At 41.5% G+C, this 12187-nt stretch overlaps 2 protein-coding genes across 2 annotated transcripts in view; both read left to right on the forward strand.

Moving 5' to 3' along the window:
- LOC100300510 (T cell receptor beta constant 1) overlaps positions 1-12187 on the forward strand; it is a gene marked incomplete in the record, with an annotated part of 535695 nt that overhangs the window by 282665 nt on the left and 240843 nt on the right.
- The window catches only part of LOC509513 (uncharacterized), a 283704-nt gene that overhangs the window by 49279 nt on the left and 222238 nt on the right, over positions 1-12187 (forward strand).

Genomic DNA, 12187 nt, shown 5'->3' on the forward strand with positions numbered 1-12187 from the left:
CACTATTTCTGGTCATGATTGTGCTGAATATCTAGCCAATAGAACTAGAAAAAGGGTGAGAATGAGGAAAGGAGCGAATAAATGATTAAAGACAGATGGAAAATTGAGAAGAACCAAAGGAATCTAAAGAAGAATTGCATTATTAATAACAACAAATTTAATAAATTGACTGAATTTAACATAAACTTAAAAAGTCCATTTATTTCCATATGTTAGCAAGAAACAGTCAAAAATATATTTTTTAAAGAGAGAGACCATTTACAAATTATAACAACATATAAAATACATTAAAATCTATTAGGTAAGTGATGACTTAATTCAGAAAACTATTACATTTTAGGGAAAACATTTAAAAGACCTGAAACAAGTGAAGCTATATACCACAATCATGAATAAGCTAAACCAATAGAAAGAGTATTCCTGTTCTTGTACTATCATCTATGCGTTCATGCAGCACTACTCAAAATCACAAAAGATATTCTCATGAAACTTGATGAAAGTCACTGAAATTTACACAAAGAGAGAGAATAGGGAAGATAATGTTATGATTACCAAGATAGGTAGAGAAAGAAAGATAAGAATCTAGAAAAATAACACGGAGACTTGAAAATTCTCAGTGAAAGTCTGTTTCCTAAACTGATTGTTCCATGCAAGATCATTCATTTTGTTATTTCTCTAGATGTATTGCATGTTCATCATAAATATTTGTAGAGATCAAAATTTGTTTTTTTTTTAACATAAAGTAGCTGCTATACGATTTTGTAAATGCATTAGAAGGTATGATTGACATATAGCAAAGTGTATCATTCATTGCCTAAGAGGGATGGGAGAAGGGGAAAAGGCAAATAGACAAGTTAAAAAAGGAAATAAATCACTGATGTGAAATGACTTCTATTCTTTAAAGACTGATGAGAGAGAAGAATCATGAAAAGAGAAAAATAAAGCAGTTTCAAATTCAAACTAGTTGTTTCCCCAGCTTTCTCTGCCCTCCCAGCCTATGAAATGTTAGAGACTCATGTACACAGGGGCTATAATGACCACGTGAACCCACCACGTCACAAGAAGTTGCTGAAGGGGGATGAGCACCTTAGGGAAAAAGTCAGCACTCTGATTTCTCCCTGAGCCAGACATGTGCTTCAGCCTGCTTTTCTGTGCAGCTTTTTTTTTCTTCTGGGGAGCAGGTAAGTCCCTGTTGTGAAGCTGTTGGATTCCAATCTCAGGACTTTCTCCTGTGGCTGCAAAATCAGCCTTTCTCCTGGGCTTTCATTGCACTTACTGTCTCAGTCCTTACAGGCTCTGTGGACACTGAGGTCATCCAGAGTCCAGGTCATCTGGTCAAAGGAAAAGGCCAGAAAGCAAAGATGGATTGTGTCCCCATAAAAGGGCACATTAATGTTTACTGGTATCGCAAGAAGCCAGAAGGAGCATTTGAATTTTTGGCTTACTTAAAGAATCAAGACATTGTGGAAGATACAGAAGTATTTCAACAGCGATTTTTGGCTCCGTGGCCCCAAAACTCACCCTGCAGCCTGGAAATCAACTCCACCAAGGCAGCGGACTCGGCTCTGTATTTCTGTGCCAGCAGCCAGTCCACAGTGCTGCGCATCAGCTCTTCTTAGAGCACAAACTCACCGTGGACCCAGCTCAGGAAATCAGTGGTGTCGTAGGAGGGTAGGAACTAACAGAAACCCACCTTGAAAGAGCATAAAGCAGAAGGAAAAGTCTGTAAATGGCCACACAGGATGAGCAGAAGGGGAGGTGGAAAACAGCTGGTGGGAACACAAACCCAAGGAAGAGGAAGGAAGCTGTGAGGGGGCTCAGATTCCCCAGTTTGCAGGGTATCTGTCAAAGGAGACACAGGATGTGACTTTCCTGGGTTCCTAACAATCTTTATTAAGACATGTAATTTTGAGCTTTTCACTTGGCAAAACTGTGCCTTCAGAAATAATCAGCAGGGGCACCCTGATTGCCTTGCTCAGCACATTAATTGATCCAGACCCAGGGACTCCTTAGGGGTTCTTGGCTGCTTTTCTCTGCTGTCCCTACCAGAGGAGTTGAGCAAGAATCTTAGCAACTCCCTAGGTCCTGAATACTACAATTACACAAGCTTTAAAAGCAACAACTCTGCAATAAAATGCACCCAATTTGAGTATATGTTTCGATACTTTTTGACGAGATTTTGCACCTGTATCGATAGATGGCATGACAATCAAGACACAGAATACTTCTCCCTCCCCTAAAAGTCCCTTCTTGCTATTTTACTGAGGTCTTTTTAAGTTCTTCAAGCTTGGCTTCTTAGTTTTTAATCATACGATCATAGCATCCAATCCCATCATTTCATGGCAAATAGATGAGGAGAAATTGGAAACAATGAAAGATTTTATTTTCTTGGGCTCCCAAATCATTGCAGATGGTGACTGCAGGCATGATATTAAAAGATGCTTCCTCCTTGGAAGCAAAGCTATGACAAACCTATAGCATATTAAAAAGCAGAGACATTACTTTGCTCATAAAGGTCTGTCTAGTCAAAACTATGGTTTTTCAAGTAGTCATGTGTGGATGTGAGAGTTGGACCATAAATGAGGCTGAACGCCGAAGAATTGATGCTTCTGAAGTGTGGTATTGGAGAAGACTCTTGTGGTGCTGGAGAGTCTCTTGGACTGCCAAGAGATGAAACCAGTCAATCCTAGAGGAAACCAGTTCTGAATATTCATTGGAAGGACTGAAGTTGAAGCTAAAGCTCTGATACTTTGACCACCTGATATGAAGCCCTGACTCATTGGAAAGGACCCTGTTGCTGGGAAAGATTGAAGGCAGGAGAAGTGGGTGACAGGGTATGAGATGGTTGGATGGAATCACCAAGTCAATGGCAAGCTTTGGGAGTTGGTGACGGACAGAGATGCCTGGTGTGCTACAGTCCATGGGATCACAAAGAGTTGGACACAACTGAGTGACTGAACAGAACTAAACTGAAAAATCATAAAAATGCAAACTAAAACTAGAGTGATATGCTATTTTATCCTAATAGACTAGCAAAGGTTAAAGAACGTTCAGTGCCAGGACTTCCATGGAGGTCTAGTGGTTAAGATGCTGGGCTTCCCTGCAGAGGGCGCTGGTTCTAGCCCTGTTCAGGATACTAGTAAACCACATGCCACCTGGCACAGCCAGCAATTTTAAAACGGAGAAAGAATAGTACCAATTGAATTTTAGATGTGCAACCCAAGAAAACACACAACAGTTGCTGGGATTATTTATTTGGCTTAATTTGGAAAGCATTTTGTCTTAGTCTGTAAATTTCACGTGGTGACCCTAAGGTTCAATTTTTATATACGCAGGCATAGGGAAATATTATACCTTGGTATGTAAAGAAAGGTATAAGAATGCAGTCCTGTTTGTACTGGCACCAAAATCTAAAGGAGAAAACTAGTGGACATTAACTCAAGAATGGATAATAAATTCTGACAAACTATTCCAAAGAATAGCAAGAAGAGATAAGAAAGCCTTCTTCAGCGATCAGTGCAAAGAAATAGAGGAAAACAACAGAATGGGAAAGACTAGGGATCTCTTCAAGAAAATCAGAGATACCAAAGGAACATTTCATGCAAAGATGAGCTCCATAAAGGACAGAAACTGTATGGACCTAACAGAAGCAGAAGATATTAAGAAGAGATGGCAAGAATACACAGAAGAATTGTACAAAAAAGATCTTCACGACCCAGATAATCACGATGGTGTGATCACTGACCTACAGCCAGACATCCTGGAATGTGAAGGCAAGTCGGCCTTAGAAAGCATCACTACGAACAAAGCTAGTGGAGGTGATGGAATTCCAGTTGAGCTATTCCAAATCCTGAAAGATGATGCTGTGAAAGTGCTGCACTCAATATGCCAGCAAATTTGGAAAACTCAGCAGTGGCCGCAGGACTGGAAAAGGTTAGTTTTCATTCCAATCCCAAAGAAAGGCAATGCCAAAGTATACTCAGACTACTGCACAATTGCACTAATCTCACATGCTAGTAAAGTAATGCTCAAAATTCTTCAAGCCAGGCTTCAACAATATATGAACCATGAACTTCCAGATGTTCAAGCTGGTTTTAGAAAAGGCAGAGGAACCAGAGATCAAATTGCCCACATCCGCTGGATCATGGAAAAAGCAAGAGAGTTCCAGAAAAACATCTATTTCTGCTTTATTGACTATGCCAAAGCCTTTGACTGTGTGGATCACAATCAACTGAGGAAAATTCTGAAAGAGATGGGAATACCGGACCACGTGATCTGCCTCTTGAGAAATTTGTATGCAGATCAGGAAGCAAGAGTTAGAACTGGACAAGGAACAACAGACTGTTTCCAAATAGGAAAAGGAGTACGTCAAGGCTGTATATTGTCACCCTGCTTATTTAACTTATATGCAGAGTACATCATGAGAAACGCTGGACTGGAAGAAACACAAGCTGGAATCAAGATTGCCGGGAGAAATATCAATAACCTCAGATATGCAGATGACACCACCCTTATGGCAGAAAGTGAAGAGGAACTAAAAAGCCTCTTGATGAAAGTGAAAGTAGAGAGTGAAGAAATTGGCTTAAAGCTCAAAATTCAGAAAATGAAGATCATGGCATCCGGTCCCACCACTTCATGGGAAATAGATGGGGAAACAGTGTCAGACTTATGTTTTCTGGGCTCCAAAATCACTACAGATGGTGACTGCAGCCATGAAATTAAAAGACGCTTACTCCTTGGAAGGAAAGTTATGACCAACCTAGAGAGCATATTCAAAAGCAGAGACATTACTTTGCCAACAAAGGTCCATCTAGTCAAGGCTGTGGTTTTTCCTGTGGTCATGTATGGATGTGAGAGTTGGACTGTGAAGAAGGCTGAGCGCCGAAGAACTGATGCTTTTGAACTGCAGTGTTGGAGAAGACTCTTGAGAGTCCCTTGGACTGCAAGGAGATTCAACCAGTCCATTCTGAAGGAGATCAGCCCTGGGATTTTTTTGGAAGGAATGATGCTAAAGCTGAAATTCTAGTACTTTGGCCACCTCATGCAAAGAGTTGACTCACTGGAAAAGACTCTGATGCTGGGAGGGATTGGGGGCAGGAGGAGAAGGGGACGACAGAGGATGAGATGGCTGGATGGCATCACTGACTCGATGGATGTGAGTCTGAGTGAACTCCGGGAGTTAGTGATGGACAGGGAGGCCTGGCATGCTGCGATTCATGGGGTAGCAAAGAAGCCAACATGACTGAGCCACTGATCTGATCTGATCTGATCTGATACATTAGTGATGGGCTAGCAGGTAAGGAATCCACCTGCTTTGCAGGAGACACAGGAGATGCAGGCTGGAATCCTGGGTCGGGAAGATCCCCTGGAGGAGGACATGGCAACCCACTCCAGGATCCTTGCCTGAAAAATGCCAGGGACAGAGGAACCTGGTGGGCTACAGTCCGTGGGGTCACAAAGAGTCAGACACGACTAAGGGAATGAACAGGGACACACATATTAGCAAAAGTGAATTATATGAAATTATCTGCAAAAACAATAATAATAAAGTATTATCATTTAAATTATTATATGAAATAATAAAAAAATTATTATCACAGACATAATGCTGAGTAAAAAAATGACACGGAAAAAAGTATAAACAGAATAAACCCCTTAGAAAAATTTCAAAGACATAAAATACTGATTCGTATGTAACTTACAGATTCTTACATAAGTCTAAAACTGAAAATGGAATGAAAGTGAGTAAACACTGGAACTTTGGGATTATGTTTTCCCAGACCTGGTAGGGAAAGAATGATAAAATCTGGAAAAATAACACAGGGACTTAAAAATTCTCAGAGAAAATCTGTCTCCTAAGGTAACAGTTTCACGCTAGATGACTCATTTTATTATTTCTCTAGATGCTTTATATATCCATCACAAATACTTTTCTATTGTTCAAAGTTGGCTTGTTAATATAAAATAGCTACTCTGTTAATTTGCAACTGCAGTGGAAGCTGTGACTGACATACAGCAAGTTGTGTATTTCATTACCTGAGAGGGAAGGATGGAGGGGAGGAGGCAAATAGACAAAATAAAAAGCAAAGAAGTTATTGATGTGTAACTGCTTTTTTTTTTAAAGAAATGATGAAAGAGCCTAATCAGGAAAAAAGACAATTGAAAGTCTGGAATCCACGCTAGTTGTTTCACCAGCTTCCTGCCCTCCCAGTTAGACTCTCAGGTACGTGGGGACTGTGATGCCCACAGGAAGAGAGCACGTCACAAGGAGGCCCTGAGGGGGAGGAGGAGCCTGAGAGGAAACGCCTCTGCTCTGCTTTCTCCCTGAGCCAGCCATGTGCCTTGGTCTCCTGTGCTGTGTGGCTCCTTTTATCTGGGGAGCAGGTGAGGTGAATTTCTTGGATTCTAGATTCAGGACTTTCTCCTGTGGCTGCAAAATCAGGCTCCTTCAAGGGCTTTTTGTGAACTTTCTGTCTTTCCTTACAGGCTCCATGGACACTGAGGTCACTCAGAGTCCAAGTCATCTGGTCAAAGGAAAAGGCCAGAAAGCAAAGATGGATTGTGTCCCCATAAAAGGACATATTAATGTTTACTGGTATCGCAGGAAGCTGGAAGAAGCATTTGAGTTCTTGGTTTACTTTCAGAAGCAAGACATTGTGAAAGGCACAGAAGTGTTCAAAGAGCGATTTTCAGCTGAGTGCCCCCAAAACTCACCCTGCAGCCTGGAAATCAACTCCACCGAGGCAGCGGACTCGGCTCTGTACTTCTGTGCCAGCAGCCAGTCCACAGTGCTGCGCGTCAGCTCTTCTTAGAGCACAAACTCACCGTGCACCCAGCTCAGGAAATCAGTGGTGTCGTAGGAGGGTAAGAATTAACAGAAACCCACCTTGAAAGAGCATAAAGCAGAAGGAAAAACCTGTAAATGGCCACACAGGATGAGCAGAAGGGGAGGTGGAAAACAGCTGGTGGGAACACAAACCCAAGGACGGGGCAGGAAGCTGTAAGGGGTCTCAGATTCCCCAGCTGGCAGGGTATCTGTCAAAGGAGACACAGGATGTGACCTTGATGGGTTCCTAATAATCTTTATTAAGAAGTGTAATTTTGAGCTTTTCACCTGGCAAAACTGTGTCTTCAGAAATAAGGATAATCAAGAGAGGCACCCTGATCACCTTGCTCAGCACATTAATTGATCCAGACCCAGGGACTCCGTAGGGGTTCATGGCTGCTTCTCTCAGCTGTCCCTGCCAGAGGAGCTGACCAAGAAACTCAGCAAGTCCCTAGGTCCTGAATACTACAATTACACAAGCTATAAAAGCAACAACTCTGCAATAAAATGCACCCAATTTGAGTATATGTTTCAACAATTTTGAGGAGATTTTGCACCTGTATAGATAGCTGGCTGGAGAAGGCAATGGCACCCTACTCCAGTACTCTTGCCTGGAAAATCCTACGGAAGGAGGAGCCTGGTAGGCTGCAGACCATGGGGTTGCTAGGAGTCCGACATGACTGAGCAACTTCACTTTCACTTTTCACTTTCATGCACTGGAGAAGGAAATGGCAACCCACTCCAGTGTTCTTGCCTGGAGAATCCCGGGGATGGGGGAGCCTGGTGAGCTGCCGTCTATGGGGTTGCACAGAGTAGGACACTACTGAAACGACGTATCAGCAGAGGTAGCTGGCATGACAATCAAGACACAGAAGACTTCTCCCTCCCCTAAAAGTCCCTCCTTGCTATTTTACTGAGGTCTTTTTAAGTTCTTTAAGCTTGGCTTCCTATTTTTTAATCATAACATCATAGCTTCCAATCCCATCACTTCATGGCTAATAGATGAGGAAAAATTGGAAACAGTGAAAGACTTTATTTTCTTGGGCTCCCAAATCACTGCAGATGGTGACTGAAGGCATGAAATTAAAAGACGCTTGCTCCTTGGAAGAAAAGGTATGACAAACCTAGACAGTGTATTAAAAAGCAGAGACATCACTTTGCTGACAAAGGTCCATATTGTCCAACTATGGTTTTTCAGTATTCATGACCAGATGTGAGTTGAACCACAAAGAGGTCTGAGAGCCAAAGAATTGATGCTTTTGAAATGTGGTGCTGGAGAAAACTCTTGAGAGTCCTTTGGACAGCAAGGAAATCAAACCAATCAATCCTAAATGACATCAACTCTGAATATTCATTGGAAGGACTAATACTGAAGCTGAAGCTCCAAGAGTTTGGTCATTTGATATGAAAAGCCAACTCATTGGGAAAGACCCTAATGTTAAGAAAGATTGAAGGCAGCAGGAGAAGGGGATGACAGAGGATGAGATGGTTGGATGGCATAACAGACTAGTAGGTACGAGTTTGAGTAAACTCCAGGAGTTGGTGATGCACAGGGAGGCCTGCTTTGCTGCAGTCCATGGGTTCTCAAAGAGTTGAACACGACTCAGTGACTGAACTGAACTGAACTGATGCTAACTCATTAAACTGTGTACATTAAATATGTGAAGTTTGGTACATGAATGATAGCTCAATGAAGCTGTTAAAAATAATTATAAAGTAAGTAAATCTAGGGCTTCCCTGATAGCTCAGTTGGTACATAATCCCCTTCAATGCAGGAGACCCCGGTTCGATACCTGGGTTGGGAAAATCTGCTGGAGAAGGGGTAGGCTACCCACTCCAGTATTCTTGGACTACCCTTGTGGCTCAGCTGGTAAAGAATCTGCCTGCAATGTGGGAGACCTGGCTTCAAACTCTGGGTTGGGAGGAAGCTGTTAAAAATAAATAAAAGGCAAGTAAATGTACTTCAAGCCAAAAGGGCTGCTTAGAACAGTGCGTGTATGCTTGCTCAGACGTGTCTAATTCTTTGCAACACCATGGAGTGTATAGTCCACCAGGCTCTTTTGTCCGTGGGATTTTCCAGGCAAGAATACTGGAGTGGGTTGCCATTTCCTTCTCCAGTTCATGAAAGTGAAAAGTGAAAGTAAAGTTGCTCAGTCACGTCCGACTCTTCGCGACCCCAGGGACTGTAGCCTACCAGGCACCTCCGTCCATGGGATATTCCAGGCAAGAGTACTGGAGTGGGTTGCCATTGCCTTTTCCAGATAAGAGTGCAAAGCCATTAAACTAGAAAACAGTATTCTTTCTAATGAACGGTGCTAGGAAAACTGGATATCCATGTATAAAAGAATACAGTTGCATCCCTTCCTCATATCATATACAAAAATTCACTCAATTGTATCAAAGAGCTAAGTATAAGATCTGAGATTATTATTAGAAGAAAACAAAGGTGTAAATCTTCATGATGATGGAATAGGCAATGATTTAACTATCACACCAAAAGCACAGGCAGCTAAGAAAAGCTAGGTAGGCTGGAATTCTTTGAATTGAAAAAAAGAAAAAAGTTTGTGCTTCAAAGAACACTCTCAAGAGAGGTAAAGATAACCTCCAAAATTAGAAAACTGATTTATTTTATTAATACAATTAATTTATTAATAATTTTAATAATATTAATAACATTATTAATGTGGATAATATTGTTAATAATTAATTTATTGATAAAATATGATTTATTAATCATATATCTATGAGATATATATTTAAAGCTTATATATATATATTTTTAAAAGTTTACAACTCAACAATAATATGACAAATAATCCAACTTTAAAGTGATCAAAAGATCTAAATACACATCCTTCAAAGAAGATATGTAAGTGGCCAATAAATGAAGCAGATAGTCAGCATCATTAATCATTAAAGAAATGAAATTAAAATCACAGTAAGATGCCATCTCACATCCACTTGGCATGATGAAAATGACAGACAACAACAAATTTGGGGGCAGCTGGGGAGGAATTGGGAGCCTCATGCATTGCTGGTGGGAATGGAAAATGGTACAGCCATTATGTAAAATGTATGGGCAGTTCTTTGAAAGTTAAAGTGGAATTACATATAACCTAGCAATTTCAACTGAAAGCATGTGTCCACACAAAAAACTTTCACGTGTGTGTTCAGGCAGCATTATCTGTAATAGCCAAAAAAGTGAAGAGATAACTCATTTCCCTACTGCCCTAGCAGCCTGAGGATTCCTGGATCTGAAAGCATCCTGAAAGAGTCCCTTCAGGCTAGACGTGTGTGTTCAGAGATGGGCATTTTTGTCAATAGCATTAGTGAACAATTTGGAGTGTTTTCAGGAGAAATGACTGAGCGGATTCTAAGTGGTGATGGCAGCTATGTTCTGATTGAAGCATATAATTGGGTAAGCCTATGACAATAAGAGAGACCCTTTGAAGAAGGCCTTAGGACCCTGCTATGATGAAAGAAGGTCTTGAGCCATAGTTATTTGGACACTAAAAGGTACTATGATCTTATTTATTATTCGAGGCCTGAAGCATCCTAGATGTACAAGGTACATCTCCTCCAGGGAGCCTGTGCGTTCTAAAAGGGACGGATGGTGTCTAATTCCTTCTTTGCATCTTCTTTCATATAATTATCTACTGTCACAGGGTAGGAAAGGACAAAAGAATGGAAGGAAGGAAGATCCTTCACACACAGGTATTCCATTTGTGATTAAAGAGAATAATACAAATAAATAGAAATGAGACAAAAGGTTTGAGAGGGAGAGTTTATGGTTTTTCTAGTGACAGTTCTTTGTATTACTTACATCAAAAAAATCAAGTAGGATATAACAGAGAAGAAAATGGATTATGAACCATTAACTAAGGTTCTCTCAAGATGCTTGAAGCCTTGCTTAGCTGAGGTGGAGAAAAGAAACGGAGTCAAATCCTTTTCTGTCTCTATAGTTTTTTGGCAGAAATTCTGGTCTCCACTTCCTTGCCTCTCAACAAACGTACCTAAATATCACATGTGGTCACTCCCTGTACTCGGTAATGGAAAATGGAAAGATGATACAAGCCAATGAAAGAAAATGGAGGAATTAAAAATAAAAAGTGTGCAGAAGTGGCACAAACTGTTTCAGAAGCTAAGGACCGATAATGAAGCTACTCATCTCTCAACACTACGTCCATACTGAAATATTCTAAACCAGGTTGTGTGCATAATTCAGGGGGAAAAAGACTAATCTTGAACCTCAGTTCCATTTAAGTGAGGTACAAGATTAATTCTGGAGACAATGGGATGCACTGGAAATGGTGACCTTGCAGGAAGACCCGTCTCATAGAAGTCAGTTTTGAGCTCTAGCTCCCCGAGCTGATGCAGTAAATATACTTCCTGGTCCTGCCTGCAGGCTCCCCTTCATGCCCAACCCTGCCATGGGCACCAGGCTACTCAGCTGAGGGGTCATCCGGCTCCTGGCGGCAGTGAATTTTGAGCTAAAAGATCAGCATCACTGGACTTTATCTGTGGGTCTATAGCTGTGTCTTGAATATGCCCTGGACCTCCATGTTGCCCAGAGATATTTTAAAAAGTATTGACATTCATACCAATGCAACTAATTGCATTTTGGAGTACAAAGCAAAATTCCTATGAACTTTTAAATGAATGCAGGAGACTTCAAACATTTCTGAGCTCCCCTTGCCTTGCTTCATTGGAAGGCACTCACATACCCTTCTATTAAAACTCTGTCTCATGCAGTCCCTTCTGCTCTGAGGTCCCATGAATGTTGGCATCACCAAGAACCCAAGACACCATGTCAGGGGCAAAGAACAGGAGGTAACACTGAGATGCAGCCCAGTGAAAGGACACAGTTAAGTTTCCTATCAGCAGCTCCTGGAGGAAGATCTGAAATTCATGATTTACCCTGAGCAACCAAAAAATCACAGATGAGTCAGGAATGCCACTGGAGCACTTTTCTGCTGAATTACCCAAAGAGGGACCCGGTGTCTTGAAGATACAGTTGGTGGAGCTGGAAGACTCTCCAGTGTGTTTCTGTGCCAGTTCCTAATCCATATCAACGCAGTCATGTCCTTCCACTGCACAAACATTCTCCAGCCCCATCCCAGAAACAGCTGTGAGCTGGGGAAGCCGACATGTCTGATTAGTGAAATTGGCTACAAAGCCTTCCAAGGTATGAAGATGGAGATAGGAGAGGGCCGGAACACGCCAACTGAGGCTCAGGGAAGAAGACTCTGTTACCCCAAAATGGGAACATAATTTAGAACAACATCATATGTTATGGGAAATATGCATTGCCTGATGCTTCTCTTTACTTCATACTCTATTTCGAGTTCTCTACCGCATGCT

The sequence above is a fragment of the Bos taurus genome, chromosome 4, assembly GCF_002263795.3.
Source record: "Bos taurus isolate L1 Dominette 01449 registration number 42190680 breed Hereford chromosome 4, ARS-UCD2.0, whole genome shotgun sequence".
NCBI lineage: Eukaryota > Metazoa > Chordata > Mammalia > Artiodactyla > Bovidae > Bos > Bos taurus.